At 38.3% G+C, this 25,739-nt stretch overlaps 1 long non-coding RNA gene across 1 annotated transcript in view; it reads right to left on the reverse strand.

The window, feature by feature from the left end:
- The window catches only part of LOC138752653 (uncharacterized), a 48,376-nt gene that overhangs the window by 10,612 nt on the left and 12,025 nt on the right, over nucleotides 1-25,739 (reverse strand). The window contains exon 2 of the long non-coding RNA XR_011350808.1: nucleotides 3,858-4,024. This is a non-coding gene — a long non-coding RNA (uncharacterized lncRNA). The remainder of the gene's footprint in view (nucleotides 1-3,857; nucleotides 4,025-25,739) is intronic.

Here is a 25,739-nt window from a genome sequence, read left to right on the forward strand (position 1 = left end):
CAAATGAAAGATAAATACAATATAACTGAAGATACAGCGCTGGCATATTACCAATTGAGATCCTACTTGAAGGATAAATTAGGAAGCAGTTTGAGTTTGCCAGAGGGAAGTAACTTTGAATATGTGATTACAGATACAATGATAATCAAAAGATTTATAACAAATATGTATATTAAACTGCAAGAAAAGGAGAATGAGGAAACAAATGGTAAAACTAAACAAAAATGGGAACAAGATTTAAATATAAAGATAAAAAAGGAAACATGGGAGAAGTTATGCTCTGGAACGATGAGAAATACAATAAATACGAGGTTACGTATGATACAATATAACTGGATACACAGGCTATACATTACACCTCAAAAGTTAAATAAATGGGACCCAACAGTATCTGATAGATGTTTTCGATGTAAAAAAGAAATGGGAACAACAATTCATGCAATCTGGACATGTGAGAAAGTAGAAAAATTTTGGGAAGATCTAAATCAGATATTAAATAAAATAACAGAAAACAATATACCAAAGAATCCAGAGATCTTCCTCCTAAGTAACATAAAAAACAAAGAATTTGGAATTGATTTGGAGGATGCACAAAAAAGATTTGTTAAGATAGCTCTAGCCGTAGCAAAAAAATGTATTATGTCAACCTGGAAATTGGAAGATAATTTGAAAATACAACAATGGTATATAGAAATGAATAAATGTATTCCATTAGTAAAAATAACATATAGTTTAAGAAATAATATTGAAATATTCGTACAAATATGGGAGCCTTACATGAAACACAATAGCGAAAACCTACCGGGGACAATCACTACCTAACTTAACGGAAGGAAAAGGAAATGAAAAGAATGGACTCAGTGGAATTTCTGGTGTATTTTTATTGAATGACATAATTGTCTGACTGGTTTAATGTATCCTAGATTTTGTACCTTAAATGGACGGGAGGGGGGAGGGGGGAGGGGGGAGGGGGGAGGGGGGAGGGGGGAGGGGGGAGGGGGGAGGGGGGAGGGGGGAGGGGGGAGGGGGGAGGGGGGAGGGGGGAGGGGGGAGGGGGGAGGGGGGAGGGGGGGGGAGAAAATGGCACTGTATATGTGTGAAAAGGAAAAAGTGTGTATCATGGTTAATGTGATTTATGGTGTGAAAAATAAAAAATTGAAAAAAAAAAGATGGTATTGTCCAAATGAAAGGAAGAATCCCACTTGAATCTTATTTTCGGGTTCAGTGTACATTGTTCAGCAACTCTTCTATTGTCAGGCATGCATTTTTCTCTTTTCTTTAAAGGTAATCCAATGCAATGATGGCCATAGTCTAGCTTGGCAGATTTTGAAACTAAATTCAAGAACTGCTGGCCTTCTCTTGAAGGTTCTTGCTTGTCACTGAGGCACTCAATAATGTCAGTCCTGAACTGCTGTTCCTGCAGCTCATCAAGTTTCACAACTGATCTCCTGTTGACACCTGTCACTGAGAGCTCCTGAGCATTATCATTTTTTCCTCCTAATGGTCGATAAATCATCCAAGCAAGTATGGTTTTGACCGTGTAAGATCCATCTCCACTTCCTTCTTTGGTGGATATGCAACATTTTGGGATGCTTTAAACCACGTGTAGCAGCTGAGTCACTTCCTGCGCTTGGTATTTCAACATGTCTGCCTTATTATTTTCAGTGCCGCACCAAACCAAAGAAGGGAAACAGTCCAAAATTTTGAACATGAACATCTCATGTAGACGTCTTCAATGGATGGGAAGTCAAGTTCATGTTCATTATCTGACTGTACATATACAAATAGATGAAACAACTTTTTGGACCACTGTACATACTGCATACTAATCACACATATAATAAATATTTACTTGGTTACAGGATTCTATGCATCAATCTCACAGCCTGTGGGAAGAAGCTATTTCCCAGCCTTGCAGTCCAGATTTTGATGCCTCTGTGCTTCCTTGACTGTACTGGGTCAAGTTACTGTGTACTGGATAGAAAGTGTCCTCTATAATTTTTTTACTTCCTTTTAAGTAATGCTCCTGATAAATGTCAGTGGAGGAAGGGGAGACCACTGTGATCTAAGCCATTTTGATGATCATTGCCCACTATGGATTTGGCTAGGACTGCTACTTTCTTCTTCCTGGGCAATCAGGTATCCAAACCAGGATGTGATGCAGCCAGTCTGTATATTTTCCACAGTACACCTGTAATAGTTTGATGGAGTATTCAAAGACATGGGTTATTCAACAATAAATACACCATTTTGGATACCACTGGGGGGACGATCTACCAGGGACAAATTGAGGTGGTCATGTCTCTGACACAAAGTCAGATCCTTCAGCTCAGAAGGGAAGGGGGTAGAAGAGGAGAGCGATAGTGATTGGGGATTCACTTGTTAGGCAAACAGATAGGAGGTTCTGTGAATGAGATTGAGGCTTCTGAATGATTATGTTGCTTCCCAGGTGCCAGAATCAGGGACATTTTTGATCATATCCACATTCTCAAGTAGGAGAGTGAGCAGCCAGATGTCATGGTCCACATTGATACCAACGGCATAGGATAGGAATGAGGTCCTGAAGAGGGAATATAGGGTGTTAAGAAGGAAGCTGAAAAGCAGGATCTCAAAGGTGATCATCTCTGGATTGTTGCCTGTACCATGTGCCAGTGAGGGTAGGAATAGGAAGTTGTGGCAGATGAATGTGTGGCTGAAGAGTTGGTGCAGGGGGAAGGAGTTCCGATTTGTCTGATCTGTACAAAAATAAAAGGCTCCACCCGATCTGGAGAGGGATCAATATCCCATTGGGGAGGATTTAAACTAGTTTGGCAGGGGGCTGGGAACCAGTATTTGAGTGTAGAGAAAAGGGCCTGGGATGAAAAGCATGATGCATTGTTTGTGAGTTTGTGGGAAAGGACAGACAGGGAACAAGCATAAATGTTGTCATTTAGAGAGTTTGAAATGTGTCTATTTTAATGCAAGGAGTAGTATTAGGAATAAAGGATAACTCAGTATGTAAAATTATGATGTGGCCATTGCAGAAAATTGGCTGATGCAGAAATGAGTTTTAAAAGAAACAGGATAGGAGTTGAGAGAAGTAGTGGGGTGGCAGATGGGGAAAGTAGTATTACCAGTCAGGGATAGTATCACGCTGTAGAAAGGAAGGTTGCTGTAGAAGAAGCATCTCCAGAGTTTTCTGGGTGAAAATCAGAAATGGGAATGGAGCAATCACTGTACTGGGAGTAATCTGTAGACCCCCCCCCCCCAAAAAAAAAATAGCCCTGGGTCCATGAGTAGCAGATAAGCAGGCAGAGTTTGGAATGATGAAGAAATTAGAGGGTTGTTGTTATTGGAGACTTTAACTAATGTTGACTGGCACCTCCTGAATGCAAGAGGGTTAGATGGGGAAGAATTTGTCAGTTGTATCCAAGCAAGATTGCCGACATAGTATGTGGACCAAATGACTAAAGAAGGGGCTACCCTGGATCTAGTATCAGGTACTAGATCTGGTCAGGTGACAGGAAACATTTGGGTGATGGTGACGACAACTCCCTGAGCTTTAGCACAGGTATGGACAAGGAAAAAAAACAGTAAAAATGGGGAAGTGTTTAATTTGTCAAGGGCTAATTATGGGATCAGGCAGGAACTAGGAAGAATAAATTGGGAACAGATGTTTATGAGAGAAAGCACAGAGTAATGTGGAGGATGTTTCGAATGACTTGTGCCTGTTTCAGGTAAGGTTTGTTCCACTGAGACAGAGAAAAGGGAACCATGGTTGATAAAACTTTGAGGCAGCTAGTTTTTTTTTCTTTCTTTTTATTTTATATTTTTCTTTTTTTTAAAATAAAAAATTACATTTGCAAGGTCGTGCTCACCAGAGTCAGCCGTCCGAATCTGGCAGGCCGGCCCTTCTGCCACTGTCGTCCTTTCCCCGCACCCTCGGCAGCGGTGGGGTCGTGGCCCAATGTTGCCCACTGTTCTGTCTCACGTCTCCCTTTCACGCCCCCGCTCCGTGAGCAAGTGGCGCAAAAAAATGAGGCAGCTAGTTAAGAGGAGGAAAGCATTCATTAGATTGAGTAAGCAGGAAACAGGAAGGGCTCATGGGAATTGCATAGTAGCCAGTATGAAACTTAAGGACTTGGGAAAGCTTGAAAGGGGCATGAAAATGCCTCATCAAGTGGAATTGAGGAGAATGCCAAAGTTTTCTATGGGTATGTGAAGAACCAAAGGATGAAGAGAATGAAGGTGGGGCCACAAGGATAAAGGAGGTAATGTGTGGCTGAAAGCAGAGAAAGTTGGGGAGGTCCTAAATGAATACTTTGCTTCAATATTCACCAGAAAAAAGGACCTTGATCAGGGTGATGTCAGAATAGAACAGACTAGTATGCTGGATGATGTTGAGATTAAGGAAGAGTAAGAGTTGGATCTTCTTAAAAACAGAAAGATTTATAAGTCCCCAGGGCTGGATGCGATATACCCTAGGGAAAGGAGGGAAGAGATGGTTGGGGCATTGGCCATGATATTTGAATCCTCCTTGGCCACAGGGAAGTGCCCGAGGATCGGATAATGGTAATTGTGATTCCCTGTTTTTTTTAAAAAAAAAAGTAATAGGGAGAATCCTGGGAATGATAGACTGGTGAATCTAATGTCAGTGGTGTGGAAACTTTGGAGAGCATTTTGAGAAGTACAGTCTACTCAGATTGTCAGCATAGCTTTGTGAAGGGAGGTCATGCATCATGAGCCTAATTTTTTTGTTTATTTATTTAATATTTCACTGTGAACTACTACAATAATAATATATACATTCATCATTAAAATATACACAGTGACATCTTTCCCCTTTTTCCTACCACCTTCCCCACCCCCTATAATGTAAAGTAAAAGAATAAGAAAAATAAACAATAAAAGAATACATAAGAAAAAGAGATTGTGTCATCTTAAATTTTTTAAGAGGTGGAGGTTTGAAATTGGTGGTTTCTAGTATATTCTATGTATGGTTTCCAAATTTGCTCAAATAAAGCGCATTTCTCCATTATTTTCTTGGTAATCCTTTCTAATGGAATACACTTATTCATTTCTATATTCCATTGTTGTATTTTTAAAGTTGTTTCTGTTTTCCAAGTTTTGTCATTATGCATTTTTTTTCCTGCTGTGAGTGCAATCATAGTAAATCTTTTTTGAGTTTCGTCTAATTTTAAGCCTAATTCTTACTTTTATACTGTTTAACAGGAATATTTCTGGATCTTTTGGTATCTTATTTTTTGTAATTTTATTTAATATTAATTTTAAATTTTTACTTTTGTACATGCCCAAATTGCGTGTAATATTGTTCCAATTTCTTGTTTACAATGGAAGCCTCTATCTGACATTGTTGCATTCCATTTTTTAAAACTTTTGTATCATATGAAATTGAGTATTTATTGTATTACTCATGGTTCCTGTGCATAGTTTCTCCCATGTTTTCTTATATATTGCTTCATCATTTTCCTTGTATTGAAATTTTCTGTACATATTTGTAATAAATTTTTTCACCATCATTGTGTCTGTAATTAAGTATTCATAGCAGCTATCTTCATGTAATCTTAAGCTTGTTCCCAGTTTTTCTTTTAAATGTTCTTAACTGATAGTATGAAAATATTGTGGTATGCAATATTCCGTATTTGTTTTTTAACTGTTCAAATGTTAATAAATTATTTCCCAAAAAGCAATTTTTTAATTCTTTTCATTCCTTTTCTCACCCATTCTCTAAAAAAAAAATATTATCTATTGTGAAAGGAATTAATGGGTTTGGTGTTAGTAGCATTTTTGGTATTTGATAATTTATCATCTTTCGATCCAGATGTATTTTCTTCCATGTTTTAGTACAGGTGTCCCGAATTTCAGATTTTTCCGGATTTCGGAAAGCCAGATTTAAGCCCACCCAAACTGTGCTGCCGTATTCACACCCACCCCCTTCCAGTCATGCTGCTGGTCTCTCCCCCTTGCCCGCCCGACTCGCGCTGCTGTCTCTCTCCCCACCTGCTGGATTTTGGAGCTTTCCGGATTTTAGATGTCCGGATAAAGGATTGTGTGTTAAGATGTTGCTTTGTAACAGTTTTTATCCCATTTATGAAGTATATGTTCTGGAACTTTTTCTCCTAATTTATAGAATTATATTTTTAGCTAGTCTGGTTTTTCTCACATCTAATAAAATTCTGATAGGTATCTTAGTTGTGCTGCTCTATAATAATTTTTGAAATTTGGTAATTGTAGTCCTCCTTGTTTATACATCTGTTAATTTTTCTAAAGCTACTCTTGATCTTTTACCCATCCATAAAAACTTTCTTATCAATTTGTTCAGTTTCTTAAAAAAAAGTTCTGTCAAGGGAATTGGTAATGTTTGAAATAGATATTGTATCCGTGGAAATATATTCATTTTGATGCAGTTTATTATTCCTATTAAAGTTGTTGGTAAATTTTTCAATTTTTCTAACTCTTTTTGGTTTTTTTAATGGTTGGTAGTTTAATTTATATAAATTATTTAAATTGTTATCTGTCTTGATACCGAGGTAGCATATAGCCTGTGATTACCATTTAAAAGGGAATTTTTTATATTTTGTATAATTAAGGTTATTCATTGGTATCACTTCACTTTTATTGGTATTAACTTTATATCCTGATATTTCTTCATATTCTTTCAATTTTATATTTAGCCTTTCTATTGATTTATTTTGGTCTGTTAAATATACTATAATGTAATCTGCAAATAAGATAATTTTAAATTCTTCATCTTTTACTTTTATTCCCTTTATCTTAGTTTCTTTTTTTTATCAATTCTACTAATGATTCTATGGTCAAAGCAAACAGGGAAGGTGATAGTAGACATCCCTGACTGGTTGACCTACTCAATTTAAAATGATCTGAAATGTACCCATTTTTTATTACTTTTGCTAAAGGTCCATTATATAATGCTCTAATCCAATTAATACATTTTTCAGGTAATTTGAATTTTTGTAGTATTTTAAATGTATAATTCCATTCTACCCTGTTGAAAGCTCTCTCAGCATCAAGAGTTACTGCTATAGTTTGTGTTTTATTTATTTGTGCTGTGTGGATTAAATTAATGAATTTATCTGCCGCTCTTCTATTTTTTTACAAATCCTGTCTGGTCTAATTTTACTAATTTCGGTATATAATCAGTCAATCTATTTGATAGTATTTTTGCAATTAATTTATAATCTGTATTTAGCAAAGATATTGGTCTGTATGGTGCCAGAGATAGTGGATCTTTTCCCTTTTTTGGGATTACTGTGATTATTGCTGTTTTACATGAGTTTGGTAAATTCTGGGTTTCTTCTACCTGTTTCATTACTTCTAAAAAGGAAGGAATTAATAGATTACTAAATATTTTATAAAATTCTGTGGGGAGTCCATCTTCGCCTGGTGTTTAATTATTCGGTAATGTCATTAATGTATCTTGTATTTCTGCAATTGTCAGGGGTTCCAGTAACCATATAACCATATTTTGATCTTCCAATTGTAATTGGGGTAATTCGATGTTTGATAAAAATTCATCTATTTTGTCATTTTTCCATGAATTTTTGGTTTGATATAACTGTTTATAGAATTTTCTAAAATTTTCATTAATCTCTATTGGGTTTATATGAAATTTGTTTGTCTTCTTGTTGCCAATATAGTTCTTTTGCTTGTTCTGTTTTAAGTTGACAAGCCAATATTTTGTGGGTTTTCTCTCCTAATTCATAATATCTTTGTTTTGTTTTCATAATATTTTTATGTATATTTGTAATGTATCATATTTTAATTTTTATAATATTTTTGTTATATTTATATATAATTCTGTTATATATAATGGTTGGGAAAAAGATAAAGAAAAGGAAAGGGGAAAAATTTATCTACTACAAAATCTGTCGACATTTGCGATTAATACCACAACCCAAATAGAAAAGGGAGTTGTGGTTGTCTTTCAAAGTGGCAAAGGCAACTCAGTTAAGGGGAAGTTGATGTTGTTTTTTTAATAGTATTATTTAATTTAATTATGGATTTTTATTAATTTCTTAGTAGTTGTGTTGTCAATATAGTAAAGAATAAAAACAATTTAAAGGCTGATATTTAAAAGAGAGATGGAGAAGTTAAAGAAGAGAACTCAAAAAGATGAGTAAGATGAGTACATGAAACTATATGACTATTAATATTAATGGAATCCGCAATCAAATTAAGAGAAAAGTTACTGACATAACTTAAAAAAGAGAGAGTAGATATAGTATTTATACAAGAATCACATTTAACAGAATTAGAACACCGCAAGTTAAAGAGAGACTGGGTTGGTCATGTATTGGCATCATCATACAACTCAAAAGCCAGGGGAGGTGCTATATTAGTTAACAAAAATCTACCAATTAAGATAAATGAAGTAATAGCAGACCCAGTGGTTAGATACGTAATGATGAAATGCCAGATTTATTCAGAACTTAGGAACTTGATGAATATTTACGCACCAAAAAAGACCAAGAATTTATATCATACATCTTAAAAATAGCAGACACACAGGGACACATTTTATTAGGGAGAGATTTTAATTTTAACTTGGACCCATTGATAGATAAAACTGGGAAGACAAATACAAACAATAAAGCGGACAAATTTACATTAAATTTAATGCATGATATGAAAATAATTGACATATGGAGAAAACAACATCCAAAAGAAAGATTCTTCATAATACTCAAACAGACACAAAACCTATTCTAGGATTGATATGTTTTTGTTGTCAGCCCAGGTTCAAGGAAGAGTTCGAAAAACCAAACATAAAACAAAATTATTTTCTGACCACTCACCCTTATTGATGACAATTGATTTAGATAATATTCCACCAAAAAACGTATAGGTGGAGGCTAAACACTATATTGTTAAAAAGGCAAGATTTCTGAGAATACATTGAACAACAAATTTGATAATAGATAAATTTATATTATGGGACTCAATGAGAGCCTTTATTAGAGGACAAATAATTAGTTATATGACCAAGATTTAAAAAGAACATAATCAAGAAATAGAACAGTTAGCAAAAGAAATAGTAATTATAGAAAAAGATTTAATGAGAAGGGAAGATGCAGAGAAAAAGAGAGAATTAATCTCATGAGCCTAATTGAGTTTTTTGAGGAGGTAATAAAAATTGATGAAGGTAAGGCAATAGAAATAGTCTATAAATATTTTAGTAAGGCATTTGACAAGGTTCCCCATGACAGATTCATTCATAAAGTCATGAAGCGTGGGATCCATGCCACCTTGGCTATGTGGATTAAAAAATGGCTTGCATGTGGAAAGAAGAGTGTAGTAGTGGATGGAATGTATTATGCTTGGAATCCAGTGACTAGTGGAGTACTGCAGGGATCTGTTCTGGGATCCTTAAACTTTGTGATTTTTTTTAAAAATGACCTAGATGAAGAAGTGGAAGGATGAGTAAGTGTTTGTGGATGACACAAAGGTTGGAGGAGTTTTCACCTTGGACATTGGCGGGCGGTAAGACAGGTTTACCGTTGGCAGGTGGCATGACAGGTTTACCATTGTCTACCTCAAGGCAGCGCATCTGGACTCAGACCACTCTGCCTGGATCTCCAGGTCAGACATAGAAGCCGCCCACCCAAGGCAGTATGGTAACTTGCTTAAAGGATGGCAGGAATTGTGGGAAGGGATGGTGTAGTGGGCCAAGTGACCACATGGTTAGATGGGCCAAATCACTGCCCCAGTCATCGGACACAAGATGGCGTGGCCCTCCTTCTCTTCCGAGGAGAAGCCTGCAGCTGGCAACGTGTTACCCGGGGGACAGTGCCACTTCAGTATTGTGTGCTGCTGGATGGGGAGTGACTCTGCAACACGCTGACATCACTTTATAAGGCCAGCACGCCCCTTACAGGAAGTGGGCGGTCTCCTCGAGTAGCACAAGGATTTAAAAATAAAGTTCAGTTACTGGTTCACCTCATGCTATGTTGTCGTCTCTCATTTCAGTAGCGCTGCCATTAACAGATGCTACAAGGTGATAAATTTTGGAAGGACTAACCAGAAAGCTGAGTACAGGGTTAAGAGTGTGGATAAACAGCAGGATCTTGGAGTCCAAATCCATACATTTCCCAAGGTTGTTGTGCAGGTTAATAGGATAGTTAAGAAGGCCTGTGGGATGCTAGGCTTTATTGATAGGGGGATTAAGTTCAAGTAAAGAGGTTATTTTGCAACTCTACAAATCTCTGGTAAGACCACACTTACAGTATTTTGTTCATTTCTGGTCATTACAGAAAGCAATGTGGAAGGTATGGAGAGGGAGTGGAGGAGATTTACCAGGATGTGGCCTAGATTTGAAAATGAGTCTTATGAAGCAAGGTTAGCAGAGCAAGGACTTTTCTCTTTTGAGTGAAGAAGAATAGAGACTTAATTGAGGGGAAAGGATAAGGTGGACAGCCAGTAGCTTTTTCCCAGGTCAGGAATGACAAATACCAGAGGACAACTGAACAAAGTGAAGGGAGGAAAGTTGAGGGGTGACATTAGGGGTAAGTTTTTTTTTCCACGCAGGGAGTTGAGGGTGCCTTGAATGCCTTGTCAGGGATGGAGGTGGAGGCTCAAACATTGGGGGCAGGAATGAGACCCTGAGACAGACACATGGATGAATGAAAAAATAGAGGGTTACAAGGCAGGAAGAATTTAGTATTATTTTTGGAAGGAATATATAGGTTGGCACAACATTGAGGGCTGAAGGGTCTGTACTGTATAGTTGTGTTCTATGACATGCCAAATCTCTTCTGATTCCTTGGAAAATTGAGGTATTATTGTTTCTCTTTCATGGTGATGTGCTGGTTGTCTGATTATGTGAATTCTTAGGAACCTGAAGCTGAAATAATTCTTACTAATAATAAAGTTCATATTTATTGCCAGAGTACATAGATGACATTGCCAACAACCCTGAGATTCTTTTTCTGTGGACCAGGTGGAATTTCTACTTATCGGTGGTGCAAAAGACTATTCAAGAAAAGATAAGTGGACAAAAGAGAGAAATGTAAACAAACTGTGCAATACAGAAGAAATAAATAAACTGTACAAAATAATGTGCAAAGCAAGAGTCTATAAATTATTCTGAGTTTAGATTTCAGATGGTGGAGGGGTAGCAACTTCTTAAACTTGGTCATACAAGTCTGGTGGCACCTATACCTCTTTTCTGATAACACGCGTGAGAAAAGATGGTGTGGATTCTTGATGATTGCTAATGCTCTCCACCAGCAGCGTTCCATGAAGATTTTTTCGATGGTGGGGAGAGTTTTGCCTGTGGTGTCCTGGGCTATGTCACTACCTTTTACAGGGTTAACTGCTCAGAGATATTGGTTCTCCCAAATCAGATCATGATGTAGTTGGTCAGCACATTATCCACTATGTCTCGTTTGCCAAGGTTTTCAATGCCATACCAACCTTCTGCAAACTCCTGAGGAGGTGGAGTCACTGATGTGTTTTCTTCACTATGACATTTGTGTGTTGGTTTCAGGAAAGATCTTCTGAAAGGGTGACTCTGAGGAATTTATATTTGCTCACCTTCTGCACTTTTGACTCCCCCTATGATCCCTTCCTAAAGTCTGCAATCAACTTGCTAGTTGTAGTAGCATTGAGTGTGAGGTTGTTGTTCGTACACCATTCAGCCAGGTTTTCAATCTCCCTCCTGTATGCTGGCTCATTCCCCCCTCACCCCTTTTTATGGAACCCACTTGTGTGTTCAGGAACAGGTTCAAAGTGAATCAAGGCAGGACCACCTTATCAACAATCAGTGGTCTTTATTTACTCACAGGGGAACTCACAAAAGGGAACACTCTTTCACAAACTAACTTGGAATCTTTGGCTTGGCTTTGCGGATGAAGATTTATGGGGGGTAATGTCCACGTCAGCTGCAGGCTCGTTTGTGGCTGACAAGTTTGATACGGGACAGGCAGATACGGTTGCAAGGGAAAATTGGTTGGTTGGGGTTGGGTTTTTCCTCCTTTGTCTTTTGTCAGTGAGGTGGGCTCTGCGGTCTTCTTCAAAGGAGGTTGCTGCCCGCCAAACTGTGAGGTGCCAAGATGCACGGTTTGAGGCGATATCAGCCCACTGGCGGTAGTCAATGTGGCAGGCACCAAGAAAGTTCTTTAGGTAGTCCTTGTACCTCCTCTTTGGTGCACCTCTGTCACGGAGGCCAGTGGAGAGATCGCCATATAACACGATCTTGGGAAGGCGATGGTCCTCCATTCTGGAGACGTGACCTACCCAGCGCAGTTGGATCTTCAGCAGCGTGGATTCGATGCTGTCGACCTCTGCCATCTCAAGTACTTCGATGTTGGAGATGAAGTCGCTCCAATGAATGTTGAGGATGGAGCGGAGACAACACTGGTGGAAGCGTTCTAGGAGCCGTAGGTGATGCCGGTAGAGGACCCATGATTCGGAGCCGAACAGGAGTGTGGGTATGACAATGGCTCTGTACACGATAATTTTTGTGAGGTTTTTCAGTTGGTTGTTTTTCCAGACTCTTTTGTGTAGTCTTCCAAAGGCGCTATTTGCCTTGGCAAGTCTGTTGTCTATCTCATTGTCGATCCTTGCATCCGATGAAATGGTGCAGCCGAAATAGGTAAACTGGTTGACCGTTTTGAGTTTTGTGTGCCCGATGGAGATGTGGGGGGGCTGGTAGTCATGGTGGGGAACTGGCTGATGGAGGACCTCAGTTTTCTTCAGGCTGACTTCCAGGCCAAACATTTTGGCAGTTTCCGCAAAACAGGACATCATGCGCTGGAGATATATATATATATATATATATATATATATATCTTAAAAGCACTTGAAGTTACAAGCCCTTGGGAAGACAATAGCAAATTAGTCAATTTCAAATTATTCTAAAAGATTTGATAGGTAAAAATGCCACAATCTGTACTATAATTTTCCATCCTTTGCTCTCATGTCTCTTGCATAAGAAAGACAAACCTATAGGAAACTTGGTTTCTTAACGTGACTAAAAGTATTTGACCTGAAATGTTAACTCTGCCAACTCAGTGTTTTTTGTTCTTATTTTAGATTTCCTGCATCTGAAGTTTTCTGCATTTTTATATTTTTGAACATTTTTTTGCACTGTGGAACTCATAAATTTATTAATAACTTCCATGTAAGGTTTGCTCTGGGTATTCTAATATTCATCATCTGTCCTGTACAATTTAATGTATCCTTACTTGGCCTTTAGGATCCCTCTTTCAATTCCATACTTTGTAATACAGATAGTCCTCAATTTATGACCTACGCAAGTTATGTCCACCTGCACAAATGATGGAATTAAAAAGAAAAATACTGTACATATGCTGAGATTCTTCATTAAAGATTTATTTGTTGAAATTTTTTTTGAAAAATTGCTTTAATACCTTGTTTATACATATGAACCCGACGCAACCAATTGAAGTTATGACCAATCCTTTGGTCCCAATTGTGGTTGTAAGTTGAGGTTTACCTGCATCTTTCCACCATAACATGTGGGATAGTTTGGAACGTGCAGAAACTGGCATGCTGCCCAATAATGATAATTAAACACCAGGTTCCACCTGGCTCATTTTAGCCTTGCTAATTTTTATTTAATTAAACTCAACTTTGAAGGCTTGGGACCAGGAGTGGATTATTTAGCAGCTTGATACTCTTCCATTATTCAGTGGGATCATAGCTGATCAATGATCCAATTCCAAGCTTTTCCCCATCATCAGTTTATAGAACAGATTGAAAATTTACTTGTTCTTGTTTTTATACCACTTTTTGCAGAGCATGTATCTTCATGCTGAGTGACATTTTTGGTGAAGGAAAACTATATTAGATAAAATAATAAGTAAATTTAGTTAACTGCTTAGTAAATTTAGTCTACTTAGTGTGGATTAATTAAATACACACAATGGAAGGGTTGAACATCAATATACTAATTGGTGTTGGGGCCTGTGGCAGATCAGCCATGGTCATACTGAATGATGGGGAATGAGGGGAAAAATGACATACACTGCTCCAGTTTTCTTATGCATTACATGGATCCTACACATGAACTATGGGAATGACAATACTGAGGAAAATGCTGGTGTTTTCTTTTGCCTTCTGTGGTTGGAAGGAAAAATAGATGAAGTCCTTTCTCTATTTGAGAATGGAGTAAGAATGACCATGTTAATACAGCAATGAGTAATAATCTGACAAGTACTAATGATCAGCAGTGATTTTGAAAGATCTACAGAACTCCAAGAATTTGACCTCCATGGGTAAGGCCTTGTACAATACTTGCATTTGCTAACAGTCTGTGATCAATATCAGGGAGGATAAATTCAACAGTTTGCGAGTTGGCCCAGTTTTAAGAGAATCAGTTAGTAATATCTAGTTGTTCTGTGAGTAATCAAGACCTATTGTTTTACAGAGAAGCAAATTTGAACATCATGCTGGGAACTAGTCATGTATTAGTTGGGGTAGCTTTAGCCAGAGCCTGTGATGCCAAATGCACTAATTAGCCTACAACTCCGTAATTTTTTTGGAGGGAGGGACGACATCAGAGCACCCGGAGGAAACCCACGCAGACGTGGGGAAAAAGTACAAATTCCTTACAGACAGTGCCAGGTTTGAACTTGGATCACTGGCGCTGTCTTTGGCTTGGCTTCGCGGACGAAGATTTATGGAGGGGGTAAAAGTCCACGTCAGCTGCAGGCTCGTTTGTGGCTGACAAGTCCGATGCGGGACAGGCAGATACGGTTGCAGCGGCTGCAGGGGAAAATTGGTTGGTTGGGTGTTGGGTTTTTCCTCCTTTGCCTTTTGTCAGTGAGGTGGGCTCTGCGGTCTTCTTCAAAGGAGGTTGCTGCCCGCCAAACTGTGAGGCGCCAAGATGCACGGTTTGAGGCGATATCAGCCCACTGGCGGTGGTCAATGTGGCAGGCACCAAGAGATTTCTTTAGGCAGTCCTTGTACCTTTTCTTTGGTGCACCTCTGTCACGGTGGCCAGTGGAGAGCTCGCCATATAACACGATCTTGGGAAGGCGATGGTCCTCCATTCTGGAGACGTGACCCATCCAGCGCAGCTGGATCTTCAGCAGCGTGGACTCGATGCTGTCAACCTCTGCCATCTCGAGTACTTCGACGTTAGGGATGAAAGCGCTCCAATGGATGTTGAGGATGGAGCGGAGACAACGCTGGTGGAAGCATTCTAGGAGCCGTAGGTGATGCCGGTAGAGGACCCATGATTCAGAGCCGAACAGGAGTGTGGGTATGACAACGGCTCTGTATACGCTTATCTTTGTGAGGTTTTTCAGTTGGTTGTTTTTCCAGACTCTTTTGTGTAGTCTTCCAAAGGCGCTATTTGCCTTGGCGAGTCTGTTGTCTATCTCATTGTCGATCCTTGCATCTGATGAAATGGTGCAGCCGAGATAGGTAAACTGGTTGACCGTTTTGAGTTTTGTGTGCCCGATGGAGATGTGGGGGGGCTGGTAGTCATGGTGGGGAGCTGGCTGATGGAGGACCTCAGTTTTCTTCAGGCTGACTTCCAGGCCAAACATTTTGGCAGTTTCTGCAAAGCAGGACATCAAGCGCTGAAGAGCTGGCTCTGAATGGGCAACTTGGAGCTGTCTGAGGGCAAAGACCATGTCAGTAGTTCCTCTGTTTGCGCGAAAGCTGCACTGTGATTCTGGGAGAATATTCTCGGCGACACTAGGTATTATTCAATTTAGTAGAATCCTAGCGAAGATTTTGCCTGCAATGGAGAGCAACGTGAGCAACGTGATTCCCCTGTAGTTTGAGCAGTCTGATTTCTCGCCTTTGTTTTTGTACAGGGTGATGATGGTGGCATCACGAAGATCCTGAGGCAGTTTTCCTTGGTCCCAACAAAGCTTGAAAAACTCATGCAGTTTGGCATGCAGAGTTTTGCCGCCAGCCTTCCAGACCTCTGGGAGGATTCCATCCATACCTGCTGCTTTGCCACTTTTCAGTTGTTCGATTGCCTTATATGTCTCATCCAGGGTGAGGACCTCATCCAGTTCTAGCCTTAGGAGCTGTTGAGGGAGCTGGAGCAGGGCGGAATCTTGGACTGAGCGGTTGGGACTGAAAAGAGATTGGAAGTGTTCTGACCATCGGTTGAGGATGGAGATCTTGTCGCTGAGGAGGACTTTGCCGTCTGAGCTGCGCAGCGGGCTTTGGACTTGGGGTGAGGGGCCGTACACAGCCTTTAGAGCCTCGTAGAAACCCCTGAAGTCGCCAATGTCCGCGCTGAGCTGGGTTCGTTTGGCGAGGCTAGTCCACCACTCATTTTGGATCTCCCGGAGTTTGCGCTGAAGATGGCGCTGTAACAGCATTGCAATTGTAACAACTGCTGCATCAACCATGCCATTAATAAGGGCTGTTTGCCATTTCCCAAGATGTTGTAAAGTTGAGGTTCACTGCGTTATGAGCTTCCCTTTTTTTCCAAGACGGATCCTTGCGTCAATTTTTAAAATTATTTTTTTATTTTTAACACCATGAACCATATCAACCAAAATATGTACAAACGTTTCTCATTAAATTTACACAGTGATCTTTTCTCCCTTTCTTTTTCCCCTTTCCCTCCCTCCCCTCTACCCACCCCCCTCAAAACCCACAAATATTCAACATATACAATACAATAAAACCATAAAACAGTATCTTCACACAAAGGAAAATAAACAAGAAAAATGCGTCATCTATTTATTACACACTGAATCTAGTCATTTTGTCATCTTATCATTTTCATTCTCATTTTTGGGGATGGAGGTCGTAGGCAAGCTCTCTGATATGTTCCATGTATGGTTCCCAAATTTGTTCAAATTTTGTGACTTTATTTTAAAAATTGTTATTTTTTCCAATGGAATATATTTATTCATTTCCATGTACCATTGCTGTATAGCCATGCTCTCTTCCATTTTCCAAGTTGATATTATACATTTTTTTTCTATCGCTAGGGTGATCATAATGAATTTTTTTTGCACTTTATCCAATTTGAGGCCTCATTCTCTACTACTTGTGTTACTGAAAAGAAATATCTCTGTTTTTTTGGTATGTTATTTTTTTGTAATTTTATTTAGTATCTGATTTAATTCTTCCCAAAACGTATTCACTTTCGTACATGCCGAAGTTGCATGTAATGTTTCCATTTCCTTCTTACAGTGAAAACATCTATCTGATAATGTTGAATCCCATTTTTTTTAATTTTTGAGGAGTAATATACACCCTGTGTAACCAATTATACTGTATCATGCATAACCTTGTGTTTATTGTATTCTTCATAGTTCCAGAACATAACTTTTCCCATACTTCATTTTTTATCTTTATGTTTAGATCCTTTTCCCACTTCTGCTTAGGTTTATAGTTTATTTCATTTTCCTTATCTTGCAGCTTAATGTACATGTTGGTTATAAATCTTTTAATTATCATTGTGTCTGTAATCACATATTCAAAGCTGCTTCCTTCAGGTAATCTCAAGCTGTTTCCCAATTTATCCTTTAAATAAGCTTTCAACTGATGATATGATAACATTGTAACATGAGTTATTCCATATTTGTACTTCAACTGTTCAAATGTTAATAAATTATTTCCCAAAAAACAATTTTCTATTCTTTTGATTCCTTTTCTCTCCCATTCTCTAAAGGAAACGTTGTCTATTGTAAAAGGGATTAGCGGATTTTGCTTCAATAGTAATGTTGGTATTTGATCATTCATTTTTTTTTCCTTTCTAAGTGGATATTCTTCCATGTATTAAGTAAATGATGCAGTACTGGTGAGTTTTTATATTGCACCAGCTTTTCATTCCACTTCTAAAGTATATGTTCTGGTACCTTCCCTATTTTAACTAGTTCTATCTTAGTCCAGTCTGGTTTTTCCCTTGTCTGGTAAAAATCTGATAAATGCCTTAATTGTGCAGCTCTATAATAATTTCTAAAATTTGATAACTGCAAACCGCCTTGATTATACTAACACTACCTTTGGATTCCTCCCTTTCCACAAGTATTTCCTTATTATTCTCTTTAGTTCATTAAAGAATTTTTCTGTTAAAAGAATTGGTAACGTTTGAAATAAGTATTGTATCCTTGGGAACACGTTAATTTTAATGCAGTTTACGCAACCTATCAACTTTACCAGTAATTCTTTCCAATGTTCTAAGTCTTCCTGCAATTTCTTTATTAGTGGCTGATAATTTAGTTTGTACAAGTGGCTTAAGTTATTATCTAACCTGATCCCTAGGAATCAGATTGCTTGTGCTTGCCATTTAAATTGTGATTCTTTTTAAAATTCTGTATAGTCTGCGTTACTCATTGGCATCACTTCACTTTTATTTGCGTTGATCTTGTACCCTGATATTTCTCCATATTCCTTCAATTTCTTTTGTAGTTCTTTTATTGATACTTTTGGTTCTGTTAGGTATACTATGATGTCATCTGCAAATAAGCTGATTTTATACTCCTCCTTTGTTTTTTATCCCTTTTATTTTATTTTCTTATCAGTTCTGCCAAAGGTTCTATTGCTAAGGTGAACAATGAGGGGGATAAGTAGGTCTAGTTGACCTACTTAAAGTGACTCAATACATATCCATTTACTGGTACCTTTGCCAACGGTCCATTATACAATGCTTTAATCCAATTTATATAATTTTCTGGTAGATTGAACTTCTGTAATACTTTAAAGAGTAGTTCCACTCTACTCTGATAAAGGCTTTTTCTGCATCTAGAGCAACAACCTCTGTTGGTTTCTTTTTTCCTTGAACTGCATGGATTAGATTAATAAGTTTGCAGACATTGTCCGCTGTTCGTCTTTTCTTAATAAATCCAGTTTGATCTTGTTTTACTATTTTAGGTACAAAATCGGCCAATCTGTTTGCTAATAATTTTGCTATTATCTTATAATCTGAATTAAGTAGAGATATTGGTGTATATGATGTTGGTGTTAGTGGATCCTTTCCCGTCTTTGGTATTACTGTAATTATTGCTGTTTTACATGAATCTGGCAAGTTTTGTGTTTCTTCTATCTGGTTCATTACTTCCAGGAGAGGAGGAATTAATAACTCTTTAAATGTTCTATATAATTATTTTATCATCTTTCCCTTCGTTCTCAGTTTGATACAATTGTTTATAAAATTCCTTAAAAATTTCATTATTCTCTGTTCGGTTATATGTAATTTGTGTGTCTTTTTTCCTTGATGCCAGTATCATTCTTTTAGCCTGTTCTGTTTTAAGTTGCCAGGCTAATATTTTGTGTTTTTTCTTCCAGTTTGTAATACTTTTGCTTTGGTTTCATTATGTTCTTCTCCATCTTGTATATTTGTAATGTTTCGTATTTAATTTTTTGTCCACCAATTCTCTCTTTTTCGTTATATCATCCCTTTTTACTAATTCATTTTCTGTACTTACTATCTCCCTTTCCAACTGCTCTATTTCCCGATTGTAATCCTTTTACATCTTAGTCACATAACTTATTATCTGCTCTCTAATGAAGGCTTTCATTGCATCCCATAATATAAATTTCTTTTTCACTGATCCTGTGTTTATTTCGAACTGTGTTTTAATGTGGCATTCAATAAACTCCCTAAATTCCTGTCTTTTAAGTAGCATGGAGTTTAACCTCCATCTGTATGTTCTTGTTGGGATGACCTCCAGTTCTATTGCTCAATATAGGGGTGAAAGATCTAGCTTTATACTCAGTTTTCTTAACTCTCCCTTGAATATGGGCTGACAACAAAACCATATCAATCCTTGAGTAAGTTTTGTGCCTACTTGAATAATATGAAAATTCCTTATTTTTTGGATGTTGCCTCCATATATCCATAAGTTTCATTTCATGCATTGATTTAACCATAAATTTGGCTACTTTATTCCTTTTGCTTGTCTCTTGTCCAGTTTTATCCAACATTGGATCCAAATTAAGGTTAAAATCCCCTCCTATCAATATATTTCCTTGTGTATCTAAAATCTTCAAAAAAAATCCTGCATAAACTTTTGATCCTCCTCTTTAGGCGCATATATATTGAGCAAATTCCAAAATTCTGAGTATTTCTGACACTTTATCTTTGCATACCTCCCTGCCAGATCTATTATTTCCTTCTCTGTTTTGATTGGTACATTTTTGATAACTAGTATGGCTACACCTCTAGCTTTTCAATTATAGGATGCTGCCGTTACGTGTCCTACCCAGTCTCTCTTTAGTTTGTTCTGTCCCGCTTCAGTTAGATGCGTTTCCTGCACAAATCCATATCTACTTTTTCATTCTTCAATAAATTTAGTAGCCTCTTCCTTTTAATTTGGTTATGTATTCCACTAATGTTTATAGTCATATAGTTCAACATGGCCATCTGATATCTTACAGACACCTCTTTTCCACCTCTTCACTACCTCCATCCCCCTTTTCCCCATTTTCATCTCTTAGTTTTCTCTTATTACACTTAATGAATGACAACACATTTAAGACATGAAGTACCCCCGCAGTTCCCACATCCACTAATACCTTAACCCCAAAAGCTCCCCCCCTCTCTGAGTTGCCCCATATCCCTCGCCGGGCAACCACAACACTCCTTTTCATTTGAATTGCGATCTTGTTCGCAGCGTCAACTAATTTTGCAGTGATGGTTATTCTCCCTCTACCCAGCCCTCTCCAGAAAACACTTTTTTTTCCCCCTTACTCCCTTCCTTCCCTTCTCTTTTCCCTCTTTAGTTCTTACATATACATTGTTTTTACATCTTTATATATACTTTATCACTGATCTTCATTCTTGTTGCATCTCTCTTTCTGTCCTGCAAACATTCTGTGAATTCTTGCGCTTTCTCTGGATCCGAGAACAGTCTGTTTTGCTCCCCGGGTATAAATATTTTAAGATTGGCTGGATGTCTTAACATGAATTTGTAAACTTTTTTCCATAAAATCAATTTTGCTGTATTAAACTCCTTCCTCCTCTTTAAGAGTTCAAAACTTATGTCTGGTTAAAAAAATATTTTTTGACCCTTGTATTCCAATGGTTTATTGTCTTCTCTAATTTTATTCCTTGCCCATTCCAGTATATTTTCTCTTGTTGTGTATTTCAAAAATTTTACTAAGATGGATCTTTGTTTTTGATGTGCCTGTGATTTCGGAGCTAATGCTCTGTGTGCCCTTTCTATTTCCATTTCTTCCTGCATTTCTGTTGTTCCCAGGACCTTCAGGATCTACAAGCAAGAACTTGTAAATTAGTGGACTCTACATGATTGCTTTGTGTAGCCGGTGTGACTTGCGCTGTTCATTGGCTGTGTGTCTCAGCAAGAGTCTTTAATTTGCAAGTTCTACTTAGCAGTATATACCTCCTTATAGTCAAATGCATGCTTGCTGATATAAGTGGTAGGAGTGATTTTTAAACTTGTCTGGCTGTATTAATTTGTAGAATGATTGGGTCTTTAGATTGGAGGTTTTTTTTGAAGAATAGAATGGGGGAGACGTGTTTCGTGTCTACAGAAGGGCAGGAGGCCCTCATGATGCACATTCCATTATCTGATGGCTGATGTCATGGCTTCCACTGCAAACTGCTTGAGTGCTGAAGTGGAAGCTCAGACTGTTGGAATTGGTCTTGAAACCATGCTCAGTGGGACTTCTGAGCATCACACCCACACAACACCAGGATTTCAGAGATTCCAGTCCCAGAGACTGGCAAGTCCTACGTGGAGCTTTACTCTTTCAGGAAAAGAATATTTGGCTTTCCAATCCTGCTGTTCCACCAGCACCTTTGCTATTGACTGTCAGCCAGACCAAAAGCCTTTCAGCATTCACAGCCATTGAATTGTATACACCAGCAATGACCATTCAGCTCATGATGTCTGTACTGATCATGATGCCAAATTAAACAAATCCCATCTGTCTTTTCATGCTCCATATCTTTCCATTCCCTGCAAGTTCACTTGTCACTGTCAGTCATATTTGCTTCCAGTGCGATCCAGGTGCCTACCACTATGTATTTAAAGAAAAGCTTCTCACGCATCTCGTTTAAACTTTCGCCTCAAATCTATGGCCTCTTGTATTTGACATTTCCACCTTGTGAGAAAGACTCTATCTACCCTATCTGTAACTCACTTAATATTTTGTACACCTCTATTACGTCACCCTTGGATGCTGCAGAGAAAACAGTCTAAGTTTGTCTAACCTTTATCTAATGTATCTTTATCTTTGCTGTACATGGTTTGACCTGGTGAGTTTCTCCAGCATTGTGTTTTTACTTCAATCATGGTGCCTGCAGACTAGCATATTTTATTCCTCTTCTCGTAGCTCGTACTCTCTAATCCAGGTGAACCACTTCTGCACCACCAACCTCACTGTAAAGCAGCAACCAGAAATGCACACAATGCTCCAAATATAGCCTAATTATTTTTTTTACCAGTTGCAATCTGACGTAGCAACTTCTATATTCAATACCCTGACTGATGAGGGCAGACATGCATACCCTATTCACTTGTATTGCCACTTTCAAGGAATTATGGGCTTATATCCAACATACATCTGTGCATGACTGCTTCTAAGGGATCTATCATTTACTGTATGACCTCCCAAAGTTAAACTCCATCTGCCATTTCTCTGCCCATATTTCCAACTAATCTAATCCCGTTGTATGCTTTGACAATGTTCTTCGCTTTCCAGAGCTCTGCAAAGTTTTGTGTGACTTGTAAACTCACTACGAAGCCCCCACGTAGATTCTTATCTAACCTTTATATGCATCAACAAGAACAGGGATTCCAGCACTAATCCCCACAGAACACCATGATTTATGGACCTGGGGATGCTCTTTTTGTCTCTGCCTTTCTTCTGTTACCTTTACATGTGCTTTCTCCTCCTATTGTTTCTAATCCATAACTTGATGTGTAACAGGTGATAGCAAAGGGTCATTCCTTAGGTTGCACAGGACATGGTACATGATGAACAGTCATGATAATTTCTCAGCTGAAATATAGAGGTTTTACAGAGCTGTTCCACCAGGCAAAATGTTGCAAGAAGACATCAGTAGCAAGTATATTTTCATTCTCTTGGGGTGTGTCGATTTCATTACGGACATTATTCATAGTGAGTGGATTAAATTTAAATTTTATTTACAGCACAATTCCAGACATTTAAACCTGTGCTTCCCGATTGCACACAAATTAGCCTACGACCCTGTATGTGTTGGAAGTGGTGAATACTGGCTCAATTTTAACATTTAAGAAGAATTTGGACAGATACATGAATGGGAGAGGTATGTAAGGCTATGGACTGGGAGCAGGTCAGTGGAATGAGGCAGAAAAAATAGTTCGACACAGACTAGAAGAGCCAAAGGCTATTTCTGTGTTATATTCGATGGTTCTATGGTTTTGAAAAAGTTTGCTGACTAAACTGATTTGTACATTTTTATAGTCTTGTTTAATTACTTTTAGTTTTTTAAGCTAAAAAGAAGATTTAGATATGTTGCAAAGGCCATAAAGAATTGCCAATGCTTTTTTTAAAAAAAAGCAGTAACTAATCAGCCTTTAAGTGGATTAATAGTATAATATTTAAAAGTTTCATCAAAATGTGGTGAATAATGTAGATTTACCACTGCCTTATCTCTGTTTGGCCAATTTGTTGTGTGGGGTCCCTGCCTCATATCTCCTTCCTTGTCTCCTTTATATTATTCCTGTACAGTTCCCGCTGTCCTGATGAAGAGCTTCCAAGCAAAACCTCAATCATTCTTTTTCTCCCACTGATGATGCTTGTCTCACTAAGTTCCTGCAGCAGATTGTGTTTGAAATCTGTAGCTACTATTTCAAATGCTCTCTTATCAAGGTTCAGTTGCAAATGATACTTCTTTACTCCTGTATCGAAGCCTTGTGATAAGGACTAACACAGTGGTTCTTGACCGTTTTCTTTCCACTCACATACCACTTTAAGTCATCCCTATGCCGTAGGTGCTCTGTGATTAGTAAGGAATTATGTGAGTGGAAAGATAAAGATTGAAAACCACTGGACTAACATATCATTCATTGGCCCTTGTCATCACCTGTGTACCTTCATATTGATCTTTAGTAACTTGTGTGCAAGCAAATTCTGATTCCTCTTGATAAAACTTGTCAAGATTCAGCAAGTAACCTATGGTGAACGATTTGGAAAATTTGTACCGTTAGTAACAATTTCTTCCTGCGCAAAGGATTTCTGTAACTGTGTGATATTTTATTTCATTGGTTGATATTTTGCTTGATTGTTCTTCAATTTTGTGTTTTATATTTAAAGGGAGAATGTTAATACAGCAACAAAATGAATCCTTCTGCCCAATTCTTTCATGCCAACCAAGGTGTATACCTGAGCCGTCCTCATTTACCTGCATTTGGCCTTATCCATGTAACCTCAACCATCTCCTCTGGTAGCACGTTCCATATACCTATCACCTTCTGAGTGGGAATAACTTGTCTCTCTGATCGCCTTTAAAACTTTCTGTTTCACCTGAGACTTTTGCCCTCTCTTTTCAAGCTCATCTTTCCTGGAAAATGGACTGATTATCTTGCATCTCAATACCATTCATGAATTTACTAACCTTGATAAGATTATCCCCAGCCTATCCAGTCTCTCCTATAACTCCAGCGCTCCAGTACCAGCAACATCCTTGTGAATCTTTTCAGCATCCTGTCTTGCTTAATCAGATCCTTCCTATAGCACAGCTACCAGTTCTCCAAGTCTGGCATCAGTGATGTCTTGTAACATGATGTACCAAGTTATGTACTCACTGCCCCGAACAATGAGAGCAAGTGTTCCAGATGCCATCTTCATCACCCAGTTTACTTGTGTGGTCTCTTTCAAGGACAACCCCTTTGTGGCCCAGTGCACGTTCACTGTGCAAATAATGGCCTGTTTTCACTTCCAAAGATGCATCACTTCACACTAGTATGAGTTAAATTTCATCTGCCATTCTTGGCCCATTTTTCTAGTTGATCTTGATGCTATTGTAATCTTTTGATGGCTTTTTCAAGGAAAACATTCACCACTCTCTTCACCTCCTGCGATCTCATTTTCTGATTCTGATATCTTAATCCCTTAAACACTTGCTACCAACATTTAAAGTATTTCCTCTTCTCCTAAACATCGCTTTTTTGGCTTTTTAAAAAGTCTTCTTTCCACTCATGTCCCACTTTAAGCATTCCCTATGCCATAGGTGCTCTGTGTTAGTAAAGGATTGCATAAGGTGGGATGTGAGTGGGAAGGGAAGGTTGAGAACCACTGCTCTTGAACCAATTGTTACTGAAATATTTTGCTTGAGAAAAATTGTCATTGGTCTATTTCCTTTGGGGTTATGAAACCTTGCACATAACGAGTCAATTAGGTACGATTAAAACAGTAGTTTTCAAACTTTTCCTTTCCACCCACATACCACCTGAAGCAATCCCTTACTAATCACAGAGCACTTAAGGGAATACTTAAAATGGTATGTGAGTGGAAAGAAAAAGATTGAGAACCACAGTCTTAAGTTCTTTAACTAAGTTTTTGATTACGCCTCAAAATCCTTCCATTTTTGGCTTGAGAAAGTTTTTTTCATGGTTTCTGAAATGCAGTTTTTCTCCTTGGCAAAAGTGTAAGCCTTTCAAAGTGTTCTTGATATGAAATTTTCTGTATTCTCTTTTCTTTTTGGCACCTTGGTTTGTTATTGTGGCGGCTCACCACTAGGCAGGCAAACCGGCCCTGCTTGTAAGCCACGTGGTGGGGCAGCCGGCCAAAATGGCGCCGTCGGGGGTTTTCCCTTCCTTCCA

Source organism: Narcine bancroftii, chromosome 2 (assembly GCF_036971445.1).
Source record: "Narcine bancroftii isolate sNarBan1 chromosome 2, sNarBan1.hap1, whole genome shotgun sequence".
Lineage (NCBI taxonomy): Eukaryota > Metazoa > Chordata > Chondrichthyes > Torpediniformes > Narcinidae > Narcine > Narcine bancroftii.